This window comes from Salmo trutta, chromosome 4, assembly GCF_901001165.1.
Source record: "Salmo trutta chromosome 4, fSalTru1.1, whole genome shotgun sequence".
In the NCBI taxonomy this organism is placed as follows: Eukaryota; Metazoa; Chordata; class Actinopteri; order Salmoniformes; family Salmonidae; genus Salmo; species Salmo trutta.
This window is the reverse complement of record NC_042960.1, coordinates 64407224-64416651: the sequence shown is the minus strand read 5'-3', so window position 1 is coordinate 64416651 and position 9428 is coordinate 64407224. Positions and strand designations below refer to the sequence as shown.

The window sequence follows — 9428 nt, the reverse complement described above, 5'->3', positions numbered from 1 at the left end:
TAACGCCTAGTTAAATGAAGGTTAAATAAATAAAATAAAAAAATAAAATATGAGACTCATTCACAAAATATCCCCAATCCCCTCCATGATCTTGTTCCAGTTCTTCTCAGCTGGTGTTGTACCCATAGAGATAGATAGAGGACTCATCTTAATATCAGTGCTTTTTAAAGCGTCTGCGACAGCATGGACAGCGCCATTGAGGCTACAACCCATACCAATCCCCACCTAGTTGACTACTTTGACTACTTTAAAATGGCGGAAGCGTGGTGGAAGCCCTCAATGGCGCTGCCCATGCTAGAATAGCCTTTAGGCCACTAGAGGCCTCTATCATTCTCTATGGTTGTATCTACCGCCTCAAGCGGTTCAGTCCACGCAGTATTTTTTGTTCCTGAATTTGCAAGTGGCTCGTTCTGCTTGTTGGTTACATTGTATCGCTCCCCTCAACATTGAACGATCCAAACAGCCATCAAGATATTAGAGATTTCAACGAAATCAAGGCCAGGAATTAAACTGGTGAGGAAACTGCCAGAATATCGGATTTTTTTTAACAATTTGGACTACAAGAAAGGATATGTTTTATTTCCAACCAGGGCTTTAAAACTGAATTTGAAATCTCCATCGTAACCGGTATTTTTGAATTTTCAACGGGATCTCAACGTGTGATGGCAGCAGTCCAGTGAATTAGCCGTTCCCTTCCCCTGGCGTTGGATTTCTTGGGAGCTCGTTGATTGATTTTGTCTGTGTATATTTGGGGAGGGGAGGGGAGGGGGGGGTCATCATCATCAAAGTGATTTTACCTTTTACTATCAGGATCTATGGAGTGTACATAAAACATTCGCTGGATTGGGTTTGTCAAGAGGGTAAGTTAGCGAACAACATTTTAAGTTTTATACTAGTGAAGGAATTTGTTCTATACTTCAGACCACGGGACGTAAAGCTAGCCTGCTAGTTAGTAAACGCATGAGCTAGCTTCGTTAGCTAATGCTAACCTGTAAAGCGCGCTAGTTAACTAGCTAACAGTTAGCGTCTCTGGCTAACCTACTGCTTTCGTGCATTGCTTTGGTGAAACCCCTCTTTGTCTGAGGACCCAGGAGGAGCAGCTATTTCCACACAATCACCCGGCATGAGTTATTCGCCTCTTGTCCTAAAATGCTGTTCACTAGCCATATAATTATCCTAGTAGGAGGATGCCCTGATGTAATGTGTGTATTTGAGGGAAAAATGTTTAGCCACTAAATACATGTTCAACATGGACTCGATGAGGACATTGTAGGACTGTAGCAGCTAGGATGAAACTGGCCATTTAACAAGCAGTTTAGATAGCAAGTTATAATATTAAATGTATTAACTATATCTTGTATATATTACTGACGTTAGCCATTTAAAATATATTCTATACCAGTGCTTGTGTACACTTGTCATGCGTTTCCCTAAGTGACTTGATGAGATATTGCTAGCTATCCACATTTAGCTAACTAGCTATGTTTGACATTTTAGTAATTTCGCAGATGCTCAAGTCTTATCCAGAGCAACTTACATTAGTTAGCTAACAGCGTGTCTATCAAAAATCAAGCTAGTCTTTTTTTGTCGTTTGGCTCAGCCTTTTGCAAAGAACATGTTGATATGCCGGTTATTAAGTGTACCAAAACATACAGTACCAGTCAAAAGTTTGGAGACACCTACTCATTCAAGGGTTTTTCTTAATTTTTTACTATTTTCTACATTGTAGAATAATAGTGAAGGCATCAAAACTATGAAATAACACACATGGAATCATGTACTAACCCAAAAAGTGTTAAACAAATCAAAATATATTTTCAATTCTTCAAAGTAGCCACCCTTTGCCTTGACAGCTTTGCACACTCTTGGCATTCTCTCAACCAGCTTCACCTGGAATGCTTTTCCAACAGTCTTGAAGGAGTTCCTACATATGCTGAGCACTTGTTGGCTCCTTTCCCTGCACTCTGCGGTCCAACTCATCACAAACCATCCCAATTGGGTTGAGGTCTGGTGATTGTGGAGGCCAAGTCATCTGATGCAGCACTCCACTCTCCTTCTTGGTCAAATAGCCCTTACACAGCCTGGAGGTATGGTGGGTCATTGTCCTGTTGAAAAACAAATAAGTCCACTAAGGGCAAACCAGATGGGATGGCGTATCTCTGCAGAATGCTTTGGTAGCCATGCTGGTTAAGTATGCCTTTAATTCTAAATAAATCACTGGCAGTGTCACCAGCAAAGCACCCCCACACCATCACACCTCCTCCCCATACTTCACGGTGGGAACCACACATGCGGAGATCATCTGTTCACTTACTCTGCTTCTCACAAAGACAAGGCGGTTGTAATCAAAAATTTCAGATTTGGATTCATCAGACCAAAGGACAGATTTCCACCGGTCTAATGTCCACTGCTCGTGTGCCTTGGCCCAAGCAAGTCTCTTCTTATTGGTGTCCTTTAGTAGTGGTTTCTTTGCAGCAATTCGACCGTGACGGCCTGATTCACGCAGTCTCCTGATTTGCCCATCTCATTTTGAGATGTCTGTTACTTAAACTCTGTTACTCTGTGAAGCATTTATTTGGGCAGCAATTTCTGAGGCTGATAACTCTAATGAACTTGTCCTCTGCAGTAGAGGTATCTCTGGGTCTTCCTTTTCTGTGGCGGTCCTCATGAGAGCCAGTTTCATCATAGGGCTTGATGGGTTTTTGCGACTGCACTTGAAGAAACTTTCAAAGTTCTTGACATTTTCCGGATTTATTGACCTTCATGTCTTAAAGTAATGATGGACTGTCATTTCTCTTTGCTTATGTGAGCTGTTCTTGCCATAATATGGACTTGGTCTTTTATCAAATAGGGCTATCTTCTGTATACCACCCCTACCTTGTCACAACACAACTGATTGGCTCAAATGCATTAAGGAAAGAAATTCCACTATTTAACATTTAAAAGGCACACCTGTTAATTGAAATGCATTCCAGGTGACTACCTCATGAAGCTGGTGGAGAGAATGCCAAGTGTGCAAAGCTGTCCTCAAGGCAAATTGTGGCTACTTTGAATAATCTCAAATATAAAATATATACTTTGTTTTGTTGAACACTTTTTGGGTTACTACATGATTCCATGTGTTATTTCATAGTTTCTACAATGTAGAAAATAGTATAAAAATAAAAAAAAACCTTGAAAGATTTGGTGTGTCAACTTTTGACTGGTACTGTATGTTCTGGTACACGTAATAACAGTGATATCAGCATGTTCTTTGCAAAAGGCTGAGCCAACCTACTAAAAAAACTTTTGACTGGTCCTGTATTTCACAGTATTTGCCAGGGGGAGCCATCTTACCTGACACTATAAAGGGCTCCCAGACTTCCCAACATGCTCCTTGGTTGGATTACTCAAGTCAGAGGCGTGGTGAAATCACAGGTCTACCATCAACATTTATTCAATCTATATTTCTTTGTGTTAACATTGCAAGGCATTACTGGTTATGGTAACCTAGTGGTTAGAGAGTTGGGCCAGTAACCGAATGGTTGCTGGATCGAATCCCCGAGCTGACAAGGTAAAAATCTGTCGTTCTGCTCCTGAACAAGGCAGTTAACCCACTGTTTCCCGGGCGCCGAAGACGTGGATGTCGATTTTGGGACCCCCCCCCCCCCCCCCCCCCCCCCCCTCCCCTCCAATTGCTACAGTGGCGTTAGATGTTGGATTACCTGTTATGGTCATTGAAGCCACAGCCAGGCAGGCGTGACTTTGCTTTAAAAGAAAGTCGAAGTGTGAGGACGTACTTCCTGTTTGGTGTAAACAAACCTGCCATTTTGATTAGACTATTTAACTGCTCCCTCAAGGCAGACGACTTTCTTGGACTAATGGTTACGTCCGCAGCCCTTGATCTTGGCGACCTGTGTTCTAGACTCTCTCTACTCTGGATTGGTACAGTATTGTCTATGGTCCTCTGTAGCTCAGTTAGTAGAACACGGTCCTCTGTAGATCAGTTGGTAGAGCACGGTCCTCTGTAGATCAGTTGGTAGAGCACGGTCCTCTGTAGATCAGTTGGTAGAGCACGGTCCTCTGTAGATCAGTTGGTAGAGCACGGTCCTCTGTAGATCAGTTGGTAGAGCACGGTCCTCTGTAGATCAGTTGGTAGAGCACGGTCCTCTGTAGATCAGTTGGTAGAGCACGGTCCTCTGTAGATCAGTTGGTTGAGCACGGTCCTCTGTAGATCAGTTGGTTGAGCACGGTCCTCTGTAGATCAGTTGGTTGAGCACGGTCCTCTGTAGATCAGTTGGTTGAGCACGGTCCTCTGTAGATCAGTTGGTTGAGCACGGTCCTCTGTAGATCAGTTGGTTGAGCACGGTCCTCTGTAGATCAGTTGGTTGAGCACGGTCCTCTGTAGATCAGTTGGTTGAGCACGGTCCTCTGTAGATCAGTTGGTTGAGCACGGTCCTCTGTAGATCAGTTGGTTGAGCACGGTCCTCTGTAGATCAGTTGGTTGAGCACGGTCCTCTGTAGATCAGTTGGTTGAGCACGGTCCTCTGTAGATCAGTTGGTTGAGCACGGTCCTCTGTAGATCAGTTGGTTGAGCACGGTCCTCTGTAGATCAGTTGGTAGAGCACGGTCCTCTGTAGATCAGTTGGTTGAGCACGGTCCTCTGTAGCTCAGTTGGTAGAGCACGGTCCTCTGTAGAGCACGGTCCTCTGTAGATCAGTTGGTAGAGCACGGTCCTCTGTAGATCAGTTGGTAGAGCACGGTCCTCTGTAGAGCACGGTCCTCTGTAGATCAGTTGGTAGAGCACGGTCCTCTCTAGCTCAGTTGGTAGAGCACGGTCCTCTCTAGCTCAGTTGGTAGAGCACGGTCCTCTGTAGATCAGTTGGTAGAGCACGGTCCTCTGTAGATCAGTTGGTTGAGCACGGTCCTCTGTAGATCAGTTGGTTGAGCACGGTCCTCTGTAGATCAGTTGGTTGAGCACGGTCCTCTGTAGCTCAGTTGGTAGAGCACGGTCCTCTGTAGAGCACGGTCCTCTGTAGATCAGTTGGTAGAGCACGGTCCTCTGTAGAGCACGGTCCTCTGTAGATCAGTTGGTAGAGCACGGTCCTCTCTAGCTCAGTTGGTAGAGCACGGTCCTCTCTAGCTCAGTTGGTAGAGCACGGTCCTCTGTAGATCAGTTGGTAGAGCACGGTCCTCTGTAGATCAGTTGGTTGAGCACGGTCCTCTGTAGATCAGTTGGTTGAGCACGGTCCTCTGTAGATCAGTTGGTTGAGCACGGTCCTCTGTAGATCAGTTGGTTGAGCACGGTCCTCTGTAGATCAGTTGGTTGAGCACGGTCCTCTGTAGATCAGTTGGTTGAGCACGGTCCTCTGTAGATCAGTTGGTTGAGCACGGTCCTCTGTAGATCAGTTGGTTGAGCACGGTCCTCTGTAGATCAGTTGGTAGAGCACGGTCCTCTGTAGAGCACGGCCCTCTGTAGATCAGTTGGTAGAGCACGGTCCTCTGTAGATCAGTTGGTTGAGCACGGTCCTCTGTAGATCAGTTGGTTGAGCACGGTCCTCTGTAGATCAGTTGGTTGAGCACGGTCCTCTGTAGATCAGTTGGTTGAGCACGGTCCTCTGTAGATCAGTTGGTTGAGCACGGTCCTCTGTAGATCAGTTGGTTGAGCACGGTCCTCTGTAGATCAGTTGGTTGAGCACGGTCCTCTGTAGATCAGTTGGTTGAGCACGGTCCTCTGTAGATCAGTTGGTTGAGCACGGTCCTCTGTAGATCAGTTGGTTGAGCACGGTCCTCTGTAGATCAGTTGGTTGAGCACGGTCCTCTGTAGAGCACGGCCCTCTGTAGAGCACGGTCCTCTGTAGATCAGTTGGTAGAGCATGATTCTCTGTAGAGCACGGCGCTTGCAACACCAGGATAATAGGTTTGATTTCCCAGGACCACCCTTAACGTAAAATGTTTGCATGCATAACTCTTAAGTCGCTTTGGATAAAAATAAAAAACAGTCTGCCAAATGGCACGTTACTGTCTAGAAAGTTGAATGTTTTGTTTTCTCTCTTGGTGCATTGTCTTTTTTTTATTTTTTTTATGTATTCTCCCTGCTGTAACTTGAGGAACTACAAACAGGCTTGTTATGGTCACCATGTTACATCCTGGAGCTGGTTGTGATTGTGGGATAAAGTGTCCAGTACACCTAGTTGCCCTTAACGCCATGACACAACATTCTATGAAATCATTTTTAAAGGTTTAAGATAAATTCTGACATGAAGAACCAAGTAAGTTTATGTTCTGTACCCAAGTCAAACAATGTTTACATTTTGTAAGTCACATGAGGGTCGTTCAGTGTCATTTCAGCAAGCCATAACACCCACCATCTCAGATTGTTCTGAATTCATTTCTCTAGTTAGAAACCAATAAGATAAGCATTCCGGAAACATTATTTTGTTGACGTATAAAGCACCAGCTACTCTTCCTGGGGTCCGGCAAAATTAAGGCAGTTATACCATTTTAAAAACATTACCATACATTCATTACAGAATTCACAACACACAAAATCCGTGTATGTGTGTGTATATGTGTGTAAAGGCAGATGTTTGCTTACTTGCGTCTTGTCTATTTGTTTGCCGTGGCGTGTGATACCGCCCACTCACGCCTCTCATTGTTGAGGTGTTGCTGCTACTTTCCTGTTTGACTGGAGAATATAAAAAGCATCTAGGCTGAGGGCTTAGGAAGAACGTTGTGAGTTCTAGACCATTTCCTCAATATTATTCTTGGACAATGGATAATAGCTTATTTATTGTAGTCCCAGAGATTTTCATCAGTGAAAAGAGAAACATCAATCATTTATGCCTATTTCTGTCATTGTACAAATACATTCTCCAGCGTATCCATCCTCAAAGTGAAAGAAAGCAGTCTTTATTCTCAGAGGTGAACCATGACCCTTTTACCTGTAGGCCTTAAGCTGAATAGATTTCAAAGTAATTATGGAGTATTTAGACTCCTAGTCTGGCTGTTTGATAACCATTTTCATTGAAACGTTGAAGACTAGACATGTATCAAAGTACACTGTAGTTTAATCCTATTGCCTACATTTTGTGCTATGCTCTCTTTCAATAGGCCTAAACGCTTCTCACTGACAAACATAACCATCGCGATAGCAGCGATTCATTAACATAGCATAATGTTTGTTCACCTCCCAGACCAGAGAAGCCAATTCTACCTTCTGAAGTGGCTCGTATCCAGTTAGGCCAATCCTTTAGGCGTGTGTTTTCATGTGACTAGACCGTGACCATTGCATGCAACATTGATTGCATGAATCAAAAATATCACGACTAACATTAGCGGGGCCTTGGGCAGGTTATGGAGTCGTTGTTGAAAGTTACACCCTGAGGTTTCATCGGTGTGTTGAATAAACTACCTTCTACATTTTGCTGTTATTGTGTTTTTTTTGTGACAGTGTTTTTCATTGTTGCCAATTCATGCCCTCATTTATCTTAGTTGAGACCTATGATCTGATTAAATCACTCCATTGGTGCGTCACAAGGTCGCTGATATCCTTCGCTAGGTGACGTTAGTATAAAGGTCAGCTAAGTCTCACTCCCTTTTCACTTGCTAACATGCAGTCTCTTGGCTGAGACCCAGGTGGCCTATGGAAGAGGAGAGTTGTTGTCAGAGTAAAAAGGAAACTGAAATTGCCCGATCTCACTGCACATCTGTTGGCCCTCATTCTGAGAGGTAGACCAGAGAGCGTTTTGGAATGACAGTAACCCCAGGCCCGTATCTCCGATCATTAATCACAAACCAATTGAATTTAGAATGAGAAGGAAATATTGGTGTAACCAAGGACTAGGATTTTTCTGTTGGAAATTGATTAATTTAATCCTCCGCGGCAGCTATGTGAAAGTAATATTATAATTTGACCTCAGGCTTTTATTTGTGATTTGTTTTACATACGGAAAACGTTTTTTTATACATTGAAGAAATGTGAACTGATAGGCTGACGAACTGGATGGCACTTAAATACCTGTTCTCAAAGAGTTAGGGGTCCTTATCAACAACTTACCATAGAGGATGAACAATACCATTTTGAGGAGCTTTACATTTACAAAGACTTTGACAAGTAGCAAGCTCCCCCCCCCCAGGTCATCCACAGTGAGTATTTTAAAGCAGTGGTTGCATGATAGAATGTAGGCCTTGTCTAACGCTTACAGCCATCACAGTCCTCTACTTGCTATGATGGCTGTGAATTACATTGCATGTTAATGGCCTGTGGGACTGTGGTGTATTTTTAGTATCAGGCCTACCATTTTCATTTGATTCTATTTGCCATTTTAAACTTGAATAGTTACGCTCAGGGACATTAGGCCTATATGGGTAGTCATTTAGAAAAAGACAGTAGGCCTATAAGGGTAGTCATTTAGAAAAAGACAGTAGGCCTATAAGGGTAGTCATTTAGAAAAAGACAGTAGGCCTATATGGGTAGTCATTTAGAAAAAGACATTAGGCCTATACGGGTAGTCATTTAGAAAAAGACATTAGGCCTATATGGGTAGTCATTTAGAAAAAGACATTAGGCCTATATGGGTAGTCATTTAGAAAAAGACAGTAGGCCTATATGGGTAGTCATTTAGAAAAAGACAGTAGGCCTATATGGGTAGTCATTTAGAAAAAGACAGTAGGCCTATACGGGTAGTCATTTAGAAAAAGACAGTAGGCCTATACGGGTAGTCATTTAGAAAAAGACAGTAGGCCTATATGGGTAGTCATTTAGAAAAAGACAGTAGGCCTATATGGGTAGTCATTTCGAAAAAGACATTAGGCCTATATGGGTAGTCATTTAGAAAAAGACATTAGGCCTATATGGGTAGTCATTTCGAAAAAGACATTAGGCCTATATGGGTAGTCATTTCGAAAAAGACATTAGGCCTATATGGGTAGTCATTTCGAAAAAGACATTAGGCCTATATGGGTAGTCATTTAGAAAAAGACATTGGGCCTATATGGGTAGTCATTTAGAAAAAGACATTGGGCCTATATGGGTAGTCATTTAGAAAAAGACAGTAGGCCTATATGGGTAGTCATTTAGAAAAAGACATTAGGCCTATATGGGTAGTCATTTAGAAAAAGACATTAGGCCTATATGGGTAGTCATTTAGAAAAAGACATTAGGCCTATATGGGTAGTCATTTAGAAAAAGACATTGGGCCTATATGGGTAGTCATTTAGAAAAAGACATTGGGCCTATATGGGTAGTCATTTAGAAAAAGACATTGGGCCTATATGGGTAGTCATTTAGAAAAAGACATTAGGCCTATACGGGTAGTCATTTAGAAAAAGACATTGGGCCTATATGGGTAGTCATTTAGAAAAAGACAGTAGGCCTATATGGGTAGTCATTTAGAAAAAGACAGTAGGCCTATATGGGTAGTCATTTAGAAAAAGACATTAGGCCT

General features: G+C 42.9%; 1 protein-coding gene across 2 annotated transcripts in view; it reads left to right on the top strand.

Annotated features, from left to right (window-relative positions):
• Positions 1-396: 396 nt before the first annotated feature.
• LOC115192856 (zinc finger protein 609) overlaps positions 397-9428 on the top strand; it is a 181485-nt gene continuing 172453 nt past the window's right edge. The window contains exons 1-2 of one of the 2 annotated variants that reach the window (XM_029751761.1): positions 397-860; positions 3312-3417. The gene's annotated coding sequence lies outside the window, so the exon portion shown is untranslated. The remainder of the gene's footprint in view (positions 861-3311; positions 3418-9428) is intronic. The other variant, XM_029751760.1, reaches the window with a different exon arrangement.